The sequence below is a fragment of the Rhinatrema bivittatum genome, chromosome 2, assembly GCF_901001135.1.
Source record: "Rhinatrema bivittatum chromosome 2, aRhiBiv1.1, whole genome shotgun sequence".
NCBI lineage: Eukaryota > Metazoa > Chordata > Amphibia > Gymnophiona > Rhinatrematidae > Rhinatrema > Rhinatrema bivittatum.
In genome coordinates, this window is record NC_042616.1 from 271,041,373 (window position 1) to 271,061,461 (window position 20,089).

The following is a 20,089-nucleotide window of genomic DNA, read 5'->3' on the forward strand; positions in this document are numbered from 1 at the left end:
CAGAAACCCCCCCCCAAGGCACCAGTAAAGGGACACAGCAGAATAAAGCGTGACATTAACACACCAAGGCATCATGAGAGGTGCAAAGCAGCCCCCCCACCCCCCCCCCCCAAAAAAAAAGGTGTATACTCTGGTGTATGGCATCAAGACAGAGTGTGGCAGAAAGACCCCCAAGATGTAGCATGGGGAGTATAGCAGCAAGGGAGAGTGGCATGGGAGATATCTATATTCCCTTGAAGCACATGCTACTTGTCAGACTCACTACAAGAGAATAACATCATCAGTATCACTTCTGCAACATAAGCTTTCATTACATTCCATACTTGAAATTGATCTTGCTGCTGAGTAAAAATTTTGTTTTTTTGTGAAATTTTCTTTCTGATTAAATTTTTTTTCAAAATCAGAAAATGTAAATGGTCTTTCCTGGTACTTTGTGAAACAAATCCTTTCCCATATTCTGTAGCTGAACACTGTCTCTTCCCTTTGTTGATTTCCTAATGTTCTCTCTTCTAATGAAAACTTTACCACATTCAGAACACATAAAGGTCTCTCCTGTACATCTATTCTCTTGTGTCTGCATTTCTTCCTTCTGACTGAAGATTTTTGGGAATAACACCCGCAGTATAGCCAAGAAAAAAGAAGAGTGGGAGAACTAACAGGTAGATTTTAAAAGTGCTGCTCATGCAAAAACGGCCCCATACATGTGTATGTGGGCCACGCGCAAGGAACACAAATTTTAAGAAACCAGGAAGTACGTGCATACGTACATGTATGCTAGTCAAGAATAAGGAGATAAAAAAGAGGCAGGGCATGGGCATTCTGGAGCGGGACCAAGACTTACACACGTAATTCCAAATTTTACAAAGGCTGATCATGGCGCAGATTGATATGTTACTTGTGTAACTTTACTGCTGGTCCTAATGAGGAGCAAGGTTTGGGATCAAGTATAGTGCTTACAAAATGAGGAACCAGAGGGGACCTGAATATGGGGGTTGGGGAGAGAGAGAGACAATATGAAATTCTATATATATCCCACTTTAAGGGGGAACTTTCAGCTCAGGGTGGGTTTTCGGGGGAGGGCAGTGTTAATTGGTCTGCATAGAGCGCAAGGGTCAGTACACCCTTGAAAACCACCACCCAAAAACCCACCCTGAGTTGAAAGTGCCCCTCTTTCAGTGGGAGATATATAGAGTGTCAAATTGTCTCTCTAACAGAGTTTCTCTCACTCCCCCCCCCCCCCCACCCACTCTGGTCACCTGTGTGAGCATGTTAACATAAAGGCTGCTCGGCATGGCAGGGATATTTGAAATGATAATTTTATATTGTGTTTGCAAGTCCAAATGTAAGTGTATCTCTGCTCTCATGCCTATGGGAGCACACACACTCCTTTTAAAATTTACCTGTAAAGTTATATCCTAGAGATGCACAATGAAACAGTAAGGTAGAGAACCAGAACTGAGATGGAGTGGGAGGAGAAACTTGCATTTTTTTTCTTTTTTTCTGGGTCAAAACAGCTCAAAATAACCAACAAAGAGAACTAGGCTTGGATTGTAGAAGGGTACAACATAATGAAAAACCAGAAAATAGGTTGGGTTGGGAAGAGAAACTTGTATTTTTTATTTTTTATCTTGGGACAATCAACTTCAGTATAACCAATAAACATAGAAACAGGGTGGGAGAACTAGGTTGAGATCCAAACAGCAAATAACAATGAGGCACTAAAACTCCTATGCTGGTACATAATAGGCATTGCAGGTAGACAAAGCGGTAGCAGCAAGACCCCTAAGGTGATATATAAGGGGCATGACAGATTGGCAGCAAAACCTTCAAAATGCTTTCAGTTATCTTGCCACTCATATGGAAATTCTGGAAACCCAAGCAAATGCAGATTGATTTTAAAAAATATAGCTTTTCCATCAACTCTTGCACCAGCTTTGAGTAATGAGAGCTCACAATGTCCCCTGCAATTGAGAAGATATGTTCAATTGTGGGTAGGAAAGATAGTGCTGAGCCACCTTGGCTAGATCTGGCCAAACTGCAGACTTATGTGCTCAATATGACAATGCATCTGTGTCCATGTCCTCAATTGACTCTACAAGAACATGTCACAGAAATTTGTGCTAGGGTCTCCATTGCTGGGGTGGGCTGAGAGTCTCTCTTGCTAGCGGCTTTAGCTTATGGCCTGTGTCAGGGTAGATAGTTATTTGTGGGCAACGTGCCTTTGGCGAATTGAGCTGGGTGAGGAAGCAGTAGCTGACAGGGTGCTGCTCCTGCTTGAACTACTCTCTGAGGTGGCAATTCTTTCCTGTGTTACATCCCCCTGAACCTCAGCCTCTGGCACTCCTGTTCACACACCCTAGCTACCAGCACCTCCCTTCTTGAGTGTGAGATACTGGGACTGGAGGGCGAGACTCTCTTTCATCCGTGGATCACAAAGTGTAGCAAGCAAGTATATAATTGTTTTGTGAGAAAGGTTTCAGTCTTTCTTACGCCTGCTGCTGCAAGTCCAGAAAGTGCAAAACTTCTGCTTCCAATCCCTTTTGCATACGGATTACCTCTAACTTTTCCTTTAGAATATTTATTATGGGGATGACTGTACCATGGTTGTTGCTTCTGGAACTCAGATCCTCTGAGGCATCCTTGAAGGGCTTCAGGATTTGTACCATCTGCCTCATCATTACCCGATCAAGATGCCACAGGGGGCAATGCACACCTATCTCTGTTTCCACAGACAGATCATGAAGGGTGTCTGTTGCTACTCTACTAATCTCTGCAACATCATGTAAGTAGAATTCCAGTGGGTGTCAATGTCTTGATTCATATGCTTATAAGGCATCCCAAATTCTTCCTACTTCTCATGAAGAAGTTGCCCCACTTTCACTGTTCTATGGAAATGCCCTGCTATGTTCCTGTATCTCTCCATCAGGTGCTTCAGGAATGGATTATCATTGTAGTTGGGCCCCAATCCCAGGGGATCTCTCACTGCCAGGTGCACCAATGCAGATACCCTGGAAACACCCCCCCCCCCCAATCTTCTCTTGCCATTTGCATCATGTGAGGGTGCTCTGCAACGTTCTTATGAAAATACCTGTATATCTCAGTGTGGTGAAAAAGCGGAGATGAAAGGCAAAGGCAAGCCACAGTACAAGTCATTACTCTTAGGTATTGTATCAATTTTTGCATAGTAGTGAATGTATTTTTTGCAAGACAAGGGCAGTATAAGAAAAGAATGTTTCAGAAGCAGGAACCAAAGAGGATTACACTGCAGGTTTTGGATATTGTACTTCTGTTACCTCTGCCCTGCTCATGACAGTCTTGGATGACTCTCCCATCTTTTCCCTGTGCTCCAAAACAAAAGAGAGCAACAGTTGGTGATGGCACATGCTCTCCAAATTTCTATTTCTTCTGCACTGAGCTGCCTTCTTCTTCTGCCATTCTGGACCTAAAGAAGTCCCTCTTTTAATTTAGATGCTGGACTGCCTTTTTATTGCTGCCCCTGCCAAAGCTGTTAACCCTGCTGGCAGGGTTAACAGCTCTCTTATCCTGACATGATAGAATTTCCTGAAGTGCACTACCTACTCATAGTTTGGATATTACAATTGAATTTATTGAAACTGTTCCTGTGCCCACACTCACAGTACTACTCAGTATATGGAGAACTGTGTCTCACACACACATATATATTGTGTATGTGTGCTGTGTCCACACACAAAAAACTGTTAAGCACTAACAAACAAAAAGGACTGGCAAGCTTTAGTCTCTGAATGTGCTCACCTCACTGTTCAGAGAAAATAAAAATCACTTGTAGCACAGAGAAGATAAGAAGCAGCCCTTTACCAATACCAAATCCAAAAGTTGTTGCGTCCGTCGGTCTTCGAGGCATCGTCCCGCCTACCTCTCTCTACTTGCGGCTCCTCCCGCTCACCTTGGACTGATGGCTGCCACTGCATCTGCTTGCCATTCTCTCCGGCGTCCCCGAACTGGTTTTGTTGCTGCCTCCCGCCCTTCTCCTTCAAGGTACCTCTAGGGCGCTCGTGCTCACACCGCCCTCATCTTTAACTCTACGTTGGCACGAATCTCAGGGGCATCCCCCTGTTCTGACGTCGCGACTTCCGGGTATATCTGCCTACGGTATTTGCTAGCTCATTGAGTTAGCAACAGGATTCATATGGATGGGATTCGCTCTCTGTTCCTAAGCTACTCTGCCACTCCAGCGCTATCTGGAACTCTTACTACCCTTTGGGGTCTCTAACGGGGTACCCGCTCCTCGGGGGCCTCTTTGCTTCTTTCAGGTGCTATCAGGAAACTGTACTTGCTCCTCGAGGGCCCATGTTCCCTGAGTCGCTGCCTGCAACTTCTACCCTTCTACTTGGAAGAACTAACCTACAGCTACCATCAGTGAGTATAGTAACCATCTCTATCCACAGTACTGCTTTACTGGAACCAGGTACTCACTCCTCAAGGGCCTGCTCTCTGCTCCGGTGCCAGACCTCTCGTCTAGTGGAATCTCTGTTACTGCTAAGTGAATACAACGTTACCGAGTCTCTTGCTCTAAGGGATCAGGTACTCGCTCTTTGAGGGCCTGCTCTCCCTATCTCGGAACTCTCCTATTTCAACCTTGGGACTCTGAATGCTATTCTCATTTTGTGCTCATAACTCTCAGTCTCTTTCCACTACAGCATTGCCCTGCAGAGGATCTACTGTTCCAGCGTTCTGTGTGAGACGCACCCAGCCGGGCTCTACAACCACTACTTACTACTGCCACCTCTGGTGGCTACTCAAACCTGTTTAAATAAAGATTCAATTCTGTGTTTGTGTGTCCAGAGTCTAGCCTGACACTGTGTTCCCTCACGGGACAGCCCCCCGTGGGCGTAGTCAGCTGCCACAGTGTCCAAGAATCCACCCAAACACCATTAACCATAACAAAAGTGAAGCTGTTTTAAAACTCTTAGGGGTAGATTTTATAAAGTTGTACACACGCATAAACATGAACGTGCAATTTTATAACATGCGCACACAGCTGTGAGCATGTTATAAAATTGGGGGTTGATGCCCACGGCCTTCCCCCGATCCCACCCCCCCAGCCTGACCTTCCTACCCCTTCTCCTAGCCTTCCCGCCCCCTAACCCAACCCCCCCCCCCCCAAATTTTTATTTTACTTGTTGCGCCTGCCTCCAGGCAGGCACAAGTAGCGGGTGCCAGCCCCCTGCAGCACGCGATCCCCCGGCACAGTGGCAAATGGCTGCTGTGATGAAGGCCTCTAGCCCCGCCCCATCTCACCCACTCCCCGATGCCCCAGGACATACGTGCATCCCGGGGATTTATGCGCGTGACCGGGCCTTTTAAAATAAGCGCGGTGCGCATAACCTTTTTAAAATCCGGGCTTTAGAGAGCTTCTCCTAGCACGTCCTTCTCTGCAAAGAGCTAGAGAGAAAATACAGACTGCTTCTTGCACATTCTTGGAGTTTACGTGGAATGACATAAGCATTACTTGATCAGGCATCAGCAATAGACTAGTTAAAAAGATGCTGCACCATGGTTTGTACTCTGGCTAGTCTTCTTGTCAACTTGTCCTGCCTTGGATCTCACAAGGTGGTAAAGTCATGTAGGCAAGATCTGGTTGCTGTAGTTTCCAGTTAATGGGTGTTTGGGGTTTTTTTGTCTGGTTTTTTTTGTTTTGTTTTGTTTTTTTTAGCAGTACACAGGCATAGACTTCAAAAGGCCATTGAAATAAATGGGAAACAAATGAATGGGACAAAGAATATTTGTATCATTTGTGAGAACCCTCCAATCATTTTGGGGGGGCACAAATGAAATTAATTTGTTATGTTTTATCCATTTGTTTCAAATGAATGCACGTACCTACTACCTATAGCTAACAGAATTAAATTAAAACTGTTGATGTGAATCTTTGAGGTATTAAGAAGTATGAGATCCTTATATAACTTATTGTTTATCTTGGTATATTCTGAGTAGGGTATTAAGTTATCTTCATAAATAATTACCGGTAACGAGTGTCCTGTTGTTGAGTAATATAAGTTTGGTGAAGATGAGGACTAGAACCTTTGCAGGTACAGCTTCCCAACTTTGGAACTGTCTTCACAGTGACATTCATTGAGAGCTAAATTATCTTTCATTCTGATGTAATCTCTAAATCTAGCTATTTAACTGATATATTTGGTTAACTTTTTTCTGTAAAGTTTTTATGTAGTATGTGTGTTTTATTATTACCTGCTTAAAACAAGATGTATTTAATAATGCATGTATTTAATAATGAAAATGATTAGTTTATTATTTGAAACTCTGTATGTACCATTAGGTATTTAAATGTTTTAAAAACAGCTGTAATATTTTAAATTCTCCCAAGAGAATTTATCTATGGTTTTATGTGTATGCTCTATTGCTTATTTTATGATTTTGAAAATTGTGACTTATTTATGATATCTATATGTTGACCTATTTATACCTGTTCAGTGCTTTGGACATTATTGTGGAAAAGCAGTTTATAAATCAAATCAAACAACCATGTGAGGTCTGCCAGCATCATTTTGTAGGGCAAAGCAACTGCTGCTGAGCTGAGAATGGAGGAGGTATGGGAGGAGGGGGCAGATCCCAGCCTAGAGGGAGGCAAGGACATAGGAGTGATTCATACAATCTGGAACTGCATTCTTTTCAGTCCAGGGGTGGGATGGAGTGCTGGGAGAATTGGCCTGGAAGGGCCTTCTTTTCAGTTCAAATTGCAGGGGACATCATGGCCCATATTAGGACTGCATTATTGGCAGCAGTAATTAATCAGTATTATCTGAACAAAAACACGGGGCTCAGTGCCCATTACTGCAGCAGTTTTCAATGCAGCATTTTGTGGGAAATAACACCTATGTTAAAAGTGGCCATCAATGTGTGACTACGGCTGTTTTTAATGCAACGCAGTGCATTTTCCCCACAGTTAGGTTTGCTGTAAGGACTGCTCTCTGAAATTTTTTATGTACCATCCCTAGATTTACTTCTGCTGAGCCATCTGAATCAGAACTGTAAGGCTTCAAAATCTAATATACAATAACTTCTATATATATATATTTTAGTTGGTTCTTTAAAAGATATGACCTCCAACATATGCTGTCTAGAGCTAGCAAAATAAAAGTGACAGATTTCTCCCTATTGGTATGAACAAAAATTAATACTGCAAGATCTAAAGCATGCTAAAGGGTTTTAGAATTAAAATCCAATCTACTGCTGGCAGACGAGATCCAGGCTTCTACTGTAAGTGGTGTAAGGTCCTTAACAAGTGTTTTCTGCACTTACGGTGTTTGGCTGCACAACCTAAAATGGAATTTGCAATTGGAACTTAATCTTCAGGCATAGGGACTGCCTGAAACTAATGAAAACTTTGCAACCAGACTGAATTAATAACTAGAGAAATAGCTAGCAGAGATCAAACATTGAAGATAAACATTCAAAACTAAAAACAAATTGTAAAAAATTAATGTTCCTCTGCTTAAAAAGTAGCAAAAAAAAAAAAAATCAGCAGCAACAAATCAGAATATAAATACATCTGCCAGGACTCACTGAAACTCAGCAACACCTTTTATATTAAGTAATCAATCCACAGAGACTTCACGTTCCTTGAACAAATGTAAAAAAGGAAAAGAAAAGAAAAAAAAACAAAGCAAGGGGGCCGATACCGACATTGAATATCTCAGATCACATGGGACCAGAAAGGGATTTACTGTAGTCTGCATATCCAGATACTCACTGAATCTGAAAAGAATATATTGGAAGACAGGAAATGTACAGAGAAAAATTACCATTTTGAAGAAGAATTTGAAATCCTACATTTTCAGAGAAATAGTACTTTTAAATGCTTTTCTTTTTAAATAGTGAGGCTGAAGATAAATGCAATGCCAATGGTAGATGATAAATACAGGATTATTACGAAAGACTAGCCAGGTGACCAGTGATGATGTTCGGGCAGATTTCAAGTTTCAAATTGCTCTCCAAGAGATTCTGCTTGAGTAGCGCGATAGCAATCCTTCAGGGAACTATAGTCCTTTAATGGTAGTACTACAGAATTAATATTCACTACTCTCTGTTGCAGAGCTCACCAGAACCCAAACTGACTTCTCCTCCAGCAATAAGCAATTATTCCTTCCGGTACAGAGCAGCAGACACACATCAGTTTCCTGATCCTTGCATTAACAGAAGTGGGTCACACAAACACTTTGCAGGCATTCTCTCTCAGAGCAATAGGTTTGCCTATTCAAGTCTGTCGAGCCCTCTTCTCACAGCATGCACATGAGGTTTCTTATGTACCTTAATTCAGGGAGAATGGGGCAGGCTCTCTCTAGGAAAATTCTTCCCTTGCTTTTTTATTTGCTCTTTATGTGCAGACCTGCCAATCCAGGGGTGCACCATTGATAATGCTTAGGAAAGAGGTTTGCCATATACCACTAACCTCCCTGGCCTGATCTGAGGCTTCCTTAGGGTTTTTCCTCGGGGATTCCCACCAAAATGTTGTTGGGTGTAGGGGGTCTCCTCTGTCTGATCATCTGTCCCTCTAAAACCAAAAAGGGGGGGCTGGGAACTGTTACTTCATTTGTGGGGATTCTGGTAAGTAGAGGGGGCAGGAGGGATGCCTGCTCACTTCCTGCTCCTCCGACATCCCTTACAAATGGCATTGGTCAGACCGGCGTCATAGTATTTAGTATATATTTGGTACTTATAGACCACCAGTGTTATTGTCCTAGGTGGTTTACAAAATTAAACCTACATAATTTACATTATGAAAATAAAATACCGGTAAAACAATTTCAGACAAAAAGTAAAACTGAAAACGACAGCAATACTATGACCCACAAATAAATGGAAAAAGGCAGGCAGCATCCTTACCCAAAAACTAATTGAAAAAGATAAAAGTCTTTGACATTATTTTAAATTACTTTGTACAGCCTGCCATACATAGTTCATATGGAAGAGAATTCCATAGGTTTGGAGTGGCAATGGAGAACATTCGGTCTCTAGTTTGTTAGCCTTGCCTGATGTAATGATGGATCTTCAAGAAGTCCAGTCATTTTCTTAGTGTCCATTTGGGATTATAAATCCGCAAGAGAGCATTCACCCAAGGATAGGAAATGAATGTCAAAAGCTTATGCACAAAGCATGGCAACTTTGAACAAAACTCTTGATTGCACTGGAAGCCAGTATAACTGATGAAGTACTGATGTATGTAATACGTTCTCTCATCAGAAATCCAGTAATGAGTCTGGCTGTTGAATTCTGTAAGAGTCGTAAGGCTTTCAGTGCAACTGTAGGTAGACCGATGTATAATGAATTATAGTAGACCAACATTGATAAAATAATAGCTTGAACTACTGACCAAAACACAGAGGCACCTACCAGAGGCTTAAAGCCTTGTAAAATGCTTAACTTATAAAAGCCTGAGCACATGACTGCTTTAATTTGATTTCTAAATGATAAATGTGAATCATCAAGAACACCAAGGGGTAGATTTTCAAAGGGTTACGCTCGTAACCCCGAAAACCTGCCCCTGCGCGCACCGAGCATATTTTGCATTGGCTCGGTGGCGTGTATGTCCCGGGGCTTTGAAAAAGGGGCGGGAAGGGGACGGGGTCATGGGCGGGACAGAGGCCTCCGGCACAGCGGCTGTGCCAGGGGATGGCGCGCCGGCAGCCGGCACGTGCAAGATACGCCTGACAGAGGCAGGCGTAAAAAATAAAACAAGGTAGGGGGGATTTAGGTAGGGCTAGGGGGTGGGTTAGATAGGGGAAGGGAGGGGAAGATGGGGGGGGGGGGAGTGAAGAAAAGTTCCCTCCATGGCCGCTCTGATTTCGGAGCGGCCTTGGAGGAAACGGGGAAAACCATTGGGGCTCCCCTAGGGCTCGGCGCGCGCAAGGTGCACAAGTGTGCACCCCCTTGCACGCACCGACCCCAGATTTTATAACATGCGCATGTTATAAAATCGGGTGTACATTTGTGCGTGCCAGGTAGCACGCACAAATGTACCCCGCGCGTGCTCATTTAAAAATCTGCACCCAAGGCTCTTCACCTATTCCAGCTTGTCACATTGAGAACACAGTGTTCTCAATGTGACAAGCTGGAACTGCCACCAAGGAATTTCCATGCTGTAAGACTATAATCTCAGTCTTCCCAAAATTCAGGGCTAACTTGTTTTGCATTAACCATTGTTTCAACATAGAGACACACAAAGATATTAAGTGTACAATCTCTTCTCATGAAGTACCATCCTCAATGTAGAATTGCATGTCATCGGTGTGCAACCGGTGTCCCAAGCAGAGGCTAGCCAAAAGATGGCAGATTGTTGCTATATAGATATTAAATAAAGTAGCTGAAAGGACCGACCCTTGAGGGACACTGATAGTAAGCTAATACCAATCAGAAAAACATGAACCATCTCTTGCTTGCTGCTGACGGACTGACAGGTAAGAGCGAAACCAATTCAGGACAGTGTCAGCAATACCAATTTCTCTTAGATGTTACAAAAGGATATTCGCGACATCAAAATGGCACCTGAATCAAGGCTGGCTGGTGCCATTTTGGTCTCAAAATTCACTCTTAGTAGTATCTATTAAAAAAAATATTAAAAAAAAAAAAATTATAAACACATGTCCAAACCCTATAATGGCAAAAAATTAAGCTCTGGAGCTCTTTTTTGGTGGTGCATGTAATAGGTTGTTTTGTTTCTTTATTTGTTCTTTAAAGTTCTGCAATATATGGTGAAACCTGGCTTAAAGAATTTACTTGTCATTCTAGCAATTTGTGCTTCCTTCTTCAGGTGTATAATGTTTTAACTCACTGTTCTGTAGTTGATTACATCCCATGAATCCTCGTGCTTGCTGACAGGATGTTTTTAACCATGTCTATAGCAAAACATTTTAGTTGTTCAAATGAGTGGCTATGGTGTATACAATGAGACTCTAGATAGGATGTTATTCTTATAGATCGAAGACAGCGCTTATGTTCCACCAGACACACTTGCAGAGATCGTCCTGCTTCCCCTACATTAAAAAAAAAAACATTGCTGGGACATAAACCACATATGTGGATGAACAATTAGTAAAATAATGAAGACTGAATACTCGTTTATCTGCTGGATTATTACCGTTTTTAACATGGAGATTCACTGTACACACAGAGCAGGACTCAAGCTTAAAATGTCCAATAAGCCTGTCTCCCATGATAGTTCTGATCAGTGCTGATTTAGATGCCAGTAAAACCGAAGGACATAAGTATTCATGCAAAATTCTACATCTGGTATAAACCATTCTTATTCGTATTGCTTTAAAATGTGATTCAGTGTCCTGCTAGTATCTGATTGTAAACAGCATAGCCACTCATTTGAACCACTGAGATGGTTTGCTATAGGCCCAGTTAAAAAAAAAAACAAACAAAAACATCCTTGGGGAGGCAACCTTGATTCTCAGTTGCTTCACCTGGAACAGAGGTGGATTTTCAATCTCAAAACATTAGAACCATCAGGATTAAATAGTGCAACTGACTGGGAGTTATTTGTTTAAAAAATCTCTTTAAAAGAAACCATCCTTTAAAAACAGTGTTTCCAAAGAATTTCTTTTTTCCAATATATATCGGTCAAGGCTAATCATTTGGACATTGCTCCTTCACAGGGGATCTTTTTAAATTTCTCGCAATGATTTCTGATTGGCTAATCTAAGATCAGTTGATTTCTGTCTGACAAACATAAATGCTTACCAGTCCATGGGGGGTAGGGAACCTGAATGATTCCACGATCCCGGTCTGATGTTTGTCAGGGGGGGAAGATGATCTTTGGTCCTGATCTGGTGCACAGGGATTCTAGCTCCTGGTCTAGATTATTTTGGGTGAGAGTGTTTACATGGAAATACTCCTAAAATAGAAGATAAATTTACATAAGCAACAATTCTCAGAAGCAAGAGAAGTTGGGCGGATGGGCAGATTAGATAGGCCATATTTATTTATTTATTTATTTATTTAATAACTTTTAATATACCGGTGTTCGTGCAAGCACATCACGCCGGTTTACAATACAACTTGAGAAAGGAGGAAATTACATAAAACAGGGAGCGGGTAATGGAGCAGGAGCGAAAAAGGAGAGGGAGTGAGGGAGAGGTTCCAGGAGGAAAGAATAGCAGCTGAGAACATATAGTAGTGTAACCGTAAATGCAGAGGGATATACAACGTGACTTAATTAACGTAGGTTAAATATTGATGCTAATTTACAGCATATAAAGAAAGGTCATATATGATAGCTTATTTACAGTAGTTAATGCAGGTTATAAAAGATAACTTATTTACAGCATTTAGAGCAGGTCTTTTTCTGCTGTTATGTTTCTGTGTTTCTTGGGGTAGTTGTTGTCACAATGAAGATGTATTGAGAAGTCTAATATTTAAGCTAGTTTCATGTTTTTGTATTTTCGTATGTCAGTAATAAGTTATGTAAGCCAATTTTTATTTTATAGAAATGCCCTGAAGCAGCTCCTATGAGTGAAACACTGGCCATGTTGGCTTTTGGATTTGACATCTTCAGAGTTTTTGAGTGTAACCCCTGCTTGGTAGATACCTTAGAAGAGAGGGGCACAAGGGGAGGGGGTTCATTGGGAAGGAGGAGTAAATCCTCCTAGGGCCAAGGTGGCAAGGGTGACTCCCAATTTCACTGGTCCTGGGATGGATCAGTTTACTTTCACCCTTGAGAGATGCCAGTATCAATGAAATACTTTTGAGGCTCAGTTGACTATCCAAAATAAATCTTTCCTGTAAACATACTTACGTGCCGATTCAGTAAAGTCCGCGGGAGAGCGGGCGAACGCCCACTCGCCTGTGCACGCGATTCAGTATTTAAATGAGGCCCGGCGGTAGAAACAGGCAAAAGGAGGCCCGGCGGTAGAAACAGGCTGACAGCCACGGGCTTGGAAACCGGACGCCGGCAAAATTGAGCGTCTGGTTTTCGAGCCGACAGCCGCCGGCCCATTTAAAAATTTTTTTTTTTTTTTTAACTTTTTTTATCCTTCGGGACCGCCGACTTAATATCGCCATGATATTAAGTCGGAGGGTGCACAGGGACTTTTGGCCAGCTTGGGGGGGCCTCCTGACCCCCACAAGACTTTCCAAAAGTCCAGCGGGGGTCCAGGAGCGACCTCCTGCACGCCGTCCGTCCGATGCCAGTACTCAAAATGGCGCCGATAGCCTTTGCCCATACTATGTCACAGGGGCTACTGGTGCCATTGGTCAGCCCCTGTCACATGGTAGGAGCACAAGATAGCGCCGATGACCATGTGACAGGGGATGACCAATGGCACCGGTAGCCCCTGTGACAAAGGCTATCGGCGCCGTGAGGAAACCGGCACCGAGGGTGGGAGAGTGCAGGGGATGGTTCTCGGACTCCCCGCTGGACCACTAGGGAGTTTTGGTAAGTCTTGGGGGGGGTCAGGAGGGTGGGGGGTTGTAGTTAATTTTAATTTATCTGGGACACGAATAGAAATCGCCGTATTAATGCATCGGGGCGCCATATGGCTGAATGCAACATATCTGCTGCCCGACGAATCCGAATCACGAATGCAACGTATGGCATCCCTCTGCACATCCCTAGTGATTTCTGACAGAAGGCCAGTGCAGATTGCATTGGCATGAGAAGATTCTGAGCTGCTGCTAATTTAAATTTAAAAGAACTGCAAAGAGGCAAAAACATAAAATACACTCTAGGTGGTACATTCTATTTCCTGGTGTCCCTGAAATATGGTTGCTGGTGTTTTGTTTTACAGATGATGATGTACCCGGCAATTCAGAAGACCTCAAGAAGCCAGGGTTTGGTCACCCTTTGAAGAAACAAGGATTTTAAGTTGTGGTTATCTTTTGGGAAAAAAAATCTATAAAAAAAATTGCAAACAATATATTTTAGAAAAAGAACTTTCTCTGATTAGTTTTAAATGTGCCACATGCTAACTTCATGGAGTGCCCCCTAGTCCTTCTATTATCCGAAAGAGTAAATAACCGATTCACATTTACCCGTTCTAGACCTCTCATATCCCCCCCTCAGCTGTCTCTTCTCCAAGCTGAAAAGTCCTAACTTCTTTAGTCTTTCCTCATAGGGGAGCTGTTCCATCCCCTTTATCATTTTGGTCGCCCTTCTCTGTACCTTCTCCATTGCAACTATATCTTTTTTGAGATGCGGCGACCAGAATTGTACCCAGTATTCAAGGTGCGGTCTCACCATGGAGCGATACAGAGGCATTATGACATTTTCCGTTTTATTCACCATTCCGTTTCTAATAATTCCCAAAATTCTGTTTGACTGCCACAGCACACTGAACCAACGATTTCAATGTGTTATCCACTATGACGCCTAGATCTCTTTCTTGAGTGGTAGCTCCTAATATGGAACCTAGCATGGGTTATTTTTCCCTATATGCATCACCTTGCACTTATCCACATTAAATTTCATCTGCCATTTAGATGCCCAATTTTCCAGTTTGTCAATCAGGCCTACCACATCTTCTAGGTTCACCGTGATTTGGTTCAGTCCATCTGAATCGTTACCCATGAAAACCTTCTCTGGTACGGGTATCTCCCCAACATCGTCTTCAGTAAACACCGAAGCAAAGAAATTGTTTAATCTTTCTAAGATGGCCTTCTCGTCTCTAAGTGCCCCTTTAACCCCTTGATCATCTAATGGTCCAACTGACTCCCTCACAGGCTTTCTGCTTTGGATATATTTTAAAAAGTTTTTACTGTGAGTTTTTGCCTCTACGGCCAACTTCTTTTCAAATTCTCTCTTAGCCTGTCTTATCAATGTCTTACATTTAACTTGCCAACGTTTATGCATTATCCTATTTTCTTCTTTTGGATCCTTCTTTCAATTTTTGATTAAAGATCTTTTGGCGAAAATAGCTTCTTTCACCTCCCCTTTTAACCATGCCGGTAATCGTTTTGCCTTGTTTCCAACCTTTCTTAATATCTGGAATACATCTGGACTATGCTTCTAGGATGCTCCTTTCAGTTTTTTTCTAACTATTTTATTCATTTTATCAAAGTTTCCCTTTTGAAAGTTTAGCACGAGAGCCGTGGATTTTCTTACTGTCCCCCTTCCAGTCATTAATTCAAATTTGATCATATTATGATCACTATTGCTAAGCGGCCCCACCACCATTACTTCTCTCACTAAATCCTGTGATCCACTGAGAATTAGATCTAAAATTGCTCCCTCTCTCATCAGGCTAACCCAGGCTGTTGGTCCTGACCAGAGTCGGGATGGTTTTCCTTCCAGTTTTCCTTCCAGTCTACTCACTAACTGGTTGAGATATCCCTCTGGGTTGTTTTTGAGGGTTTTGTGATTTTATTAGGAGCCTCACTGGACATCTGGGCCTGTCTTGCATGCAGGGATTGGGGAATATATCCTCCTGACAAAGTGGTGACTCTGCTGCTAGTTTCTGTTCCTTTTTGGGGAAAGAACACTTTTGTTAGAAGATCCAGCAGGAAGGTTTTTGGCTGCCCCTTCCTTCCTGCTAGAAGCAAGAGAACTGCTTGTTTCAAAGAGGGTCTAAAGAGAGTATACTAAAGAGGGTCTAAAGAGAGTATACTAAAGAGACTGTGTAAGATCAAGGAGATCCTGAAGCTCTGCTAACAGTGAGTAAAGGAAACAATGTCATTGGGGACACCCATCTGGTGTTCACAGCCCTGGGGAGAGAAAGAGAGGATTTATTCTCTGTGCCATAGACACTGCTATTTTTTTTTATCAGCTTGACCATCCTACATACTGCCTGTCTGGGAGCTCCACTTCATTTAATCCAAAAGAATGGATGTTTTCCCTGCCATGATATGTTAGACCTGCACAGATAGAGGGAAGAGACTGTAAAGGAAATAAAGAGATTTCTGTAGTGCTGCAGTTTGAGTTTTGTGACATTCACCATCAGTGCTTAACAGTAAAGCCTTTTATTTTGGATACTAACCAAGTGGCTCCAGATTATTTATTTTTGCACACACTATAACCACACCAGGGACCAACATCCTCCCCTGGGGAGATGCAAGGGAATCTGTCAAGATCACCTCTGTCACACTGGGGGCCTGAGAGGACTCCTTTCTTCCCCCAGTCCAGTGAACCTACACCTTGGGAAGTAAAGGAGGTACAAGAGCTAGTCAGGGTCCCTGCCACAAAGAGTATAAATAACTATGTCCTTACCCGTGCTGGACTTGCACACCGGGTTGGGGGTTACATACATGTTAACTAAAATGTAAAATCCACAGATCTTTATGGAATAACACTGGCTGTTAATTCAGTTTAACCACAATTTATAGAATGTTACGTTCTGCCAAGAAATTCCTTCCATATTGAGCGGTCTATGCAGTTTTTAAAATAAATAAATAAAGCTAGAAATGTTTTTCTCACAAAAGCTGAAACTATAGGGCTATTCAGTTTTTGGTTATACTCAACCTCAATAGGGGTTGTGCATGCTGAGAAAGTTCATTTTGTTTCTTGTTTCTTTTTTTTCTTTTTCTTTTTTTTAATTTCATGGCATAATTAAATTTTTTCTTTTTTTTTTTTATTTTAGTGACAAATATTGGTGTATTTTTGTCTTCAATGACACAAAATGATGGTACATCTGCAGCCTCTATGTTTTAATCTTATTGTTTGTTTTCTCTGCTTTAATGCAGTTAATCAAAACTAAACTACACCGCTATCTCATATGAAGAAGGTATTAAAGCATGTAAGCTATCACTGGTGAGAAGCACAAAGTGATATTATACCAGAAGCCTTTCAGTTCTGAAAGCATGGTTTACTGCAAATTCATAGCCAGCCATGGGCTGGAACATGGCATCTTTGTGCACTAATACAAACAAAATTTGAGCTTAAATAATGCAATCTATGTACCAATGATAACTAAACAGATACAAATGATATGCATTTTCTTTGCCAGAACAATAAAATTGAACTAGTGATCATCTGAATATCTAAACAAATCCCTTAATACAATTGTATTTTTGGGTAATTGGAACAAAGATTAGCAAAGATGGAACAGACAGAAACATTTTACTCGATGCATCTAGTTTTCATCAAAACTCATTAAAAATAACATTTCCATTCTCACAGCTATTCAGAGCTAAATGGATTATGAATTATCTGATTGAAATTGAAGCATCAATCACAGAAATGAAGCATTATATAATAAGGGACGCTCAGAGTTATATTTATTTATTTATTTTTAATTTTTATATACCGGAATTCCTGTATGCAATACAAATCATTCCGGTTTACAAGTAACGAAAAGGTTGCCCTGGTCTGGGAGGTTAGACCGGGGTTTTGTACATAGAACATTAAACATTGAACAATAACAATCAACCATTAAACATTATTACAAGGAACATTGAAGGTAAAAATAACATTTAGCAAATGGCAATTAACATTATTAGTGTTTTGGAATAGAATGTGTGTGTACAACTTTTTACAAGGAACTTTAGTAGTGAAGATAATCTGCAAATGTACTGTTATATAGTATGTAAATAATGACTGTTAAATAAACATAACGAATAAGCAAGTACATATATGTAATTAAGTGCAAGGTGTTAATGTCAACCTGCAATGGTTGGAACTGAGAGTTATGCTGAGGTGCCTATTTACCCTCTGGGAATTGAAAGGCTTGACTGAAGAGCCAGGTTTTTAACCGTTTTTTGAACTCTGGTAGACTAGGTTCGAGTCGTAGGACTGGTGGGAGCGCATTCCATTGGTGTGGTCCAGCAGTTGAGAGTGCTCTTTTTCTTAGAGTTGATTTGGTTGGAGCTGCGACTAATGTGCCTTTGTAGGCGCTTCTGATGGGTCTGGAGGGTAAGTGTAGACGTAGTTGAGTTTGTAGAGATACAGGTGCGATGTTATGAATTGCTTTATGAATAATAGTTAAGGTTTTATATAGGATTCTCTGCTTGATGGGTAGCCAGTGGAGGTTGCTCAAGATGGGGGTAATATGGTCTCTTCTATTAGTGTTAGTTAGGATTCTGGCTGCGGTGTTTTGTACCATCTGTAGAGGTTTGATGCTGTTGGCGGGGAGTCCAAGTAAGATTGAGTTGCAGTAATCAAGTTTCGAAAAAATAATGGATTGGAGAACGAGGCGAAAGTCATTGAAGTGAAGGAGTGGCTTTAGTTTCTTTAGGACCTGTAGTTTAAAGAAGCAATCCCTGGTGGTTGTGTTTATGAATTTTTTTAGGTTAAGTTGGTTGTCGAGCCATGCTCCTAGATTCCTTACGTCTGCAGAGAGCTCCATGTTTAAAGGTGTGGGTTGTGCGAGGCTAATTGGGTGGGTGTTCGGGTTGTGTGAAATCAGTAGCAGCTCTGTTTTGCTTGAGTTTAGAATCAGGTTCAGGCTGGAGAGTAGTTGTTTAATTGGTTGGAGACAATTATCCCAGTAGGCGAAGGCTTTTTGAATTGATTCTGTGATGGGGATGAGGATCTGGATGTCGTCTGCATAGAGGTAATGCGTGAGCTTGAGTTGTGATAACAGATGGCAGAGGGGGAGGAGGTAAATGTTAAACAGGGTGGGAGAGAGCGATGAGCCTTGTGGTACGCCTTGATCTGATAGGATGGGGTCAGATTCTTTGTTGTTTATTCTGACCTTGTAAAACCTATTTGATAGGAATGATTTAAACCAATTGAGAGCTGTGCCTTTAATTCCTATGTTTGATAGTTGGTTTAGGAGTTGTGAGTGATTTACCGTGTCGAACGCTGAAGATAGATCTAGCAGTACCAGCAAGAATGACTGTTTTTTCTCCAGGTTCAAAAGTAATTTATCTGTGAGAGAAAGCAAAAGGGACTCTGTGCTTAGTGATTTCCGAAAACCGTATTGTGCAGGGGTGAGAATGTTGTGCTCCTCGAGATATTTGGAGAGTTTATTTACAACTTTTTCCATCAGTTTGGAGATCATGGGCAGGTTTGCGATGGGTCTGAAGTTGGCTGGGTCAGTGGGTGAAGCAGTTGGTTTTTTCAGTAGGGGTTTGAGGATAGCAAGTTTTAGCTGATTAGGAACTGTGCCCATGGTTAAGGAGGTATTAATGATTTCTGCAATAGTTTTTGCGACGGTGTTAGGGATGGCGGTGAGCAAATTAGTAGGGAGTGGGTCAGAAGGATGTGCAGATGGTTTAATTTTCTTAAGTAAATTTTCAATCTCCAAGGCGGATGTGGTCTCAAATGACTCTAGTTTAGCATTCAGCGTGGGTTGGAATGTGCTCTGAGGTGTTGGTAGAGTATGATGAGTTGTAAGGGAGCGAGTAAGGTTTGAGATTTTTGTCTTAAAGTAGATGGCTAATTCGTTGGCCTTGCTGAGCGCTAGTTGGTCTGGAATGGACGGGGGCGTTGGTTTGGTGAGAGATGAAACGTAAGAGAATAAAGCTTTCGAGTCGAAGATGAAGTTATGAATTCTTTTTGCATAGAAGTCCTTTTTTGTTTTGTGGATAGCGTTTCTGTAGGTGTTAAGGATGGCTTTGTAGTCCAGTCTGGATGTATGTGAAGGCTTGTTTCTCCAGTTTTGTTCTTTGTTTCGTAGTTTTTGTTTTAGTGCTTTGAGTTCCGGGGTGAACCAAGGTTTTCTGTTGTCTCTTGTTGGTTGGATTATCTTTGAGGAGGTTGGGCAGAGTTGATCAGCTATTTTGTTAGTGATGCTGGAGCAAGCATTTTCTACAACCCCTCCCTCCCCCCCCCCCCCAATAAAAAAAAAAACCAGGTACATTGAATAAATACCAAGGAAATAATACAAAACATCAAGGCTTCTGTTGATGAGTTCCTCATCCACACCTGCTTGCTTTTGTAACACCAGAGATATATCTTCTGGATGTGGGCTAGCATCAGACTTCATGACATCAGGGACAGGCAGATTCCATCCAGGTGTTACCCCAGTGAAAGCAACATGGATACCCACTGGACCAGCTCTTAAAGTCCCTGATGAGACAGAGCCTCATCTCATTTATAGACCAAGTATGCACACATCTATGTGGATAAATTAATACCACTATAATACAGTGATTAATATGGGCATATATTGAACTAATGTATGCAAATTTAACTTTACATGCATATGTTTGC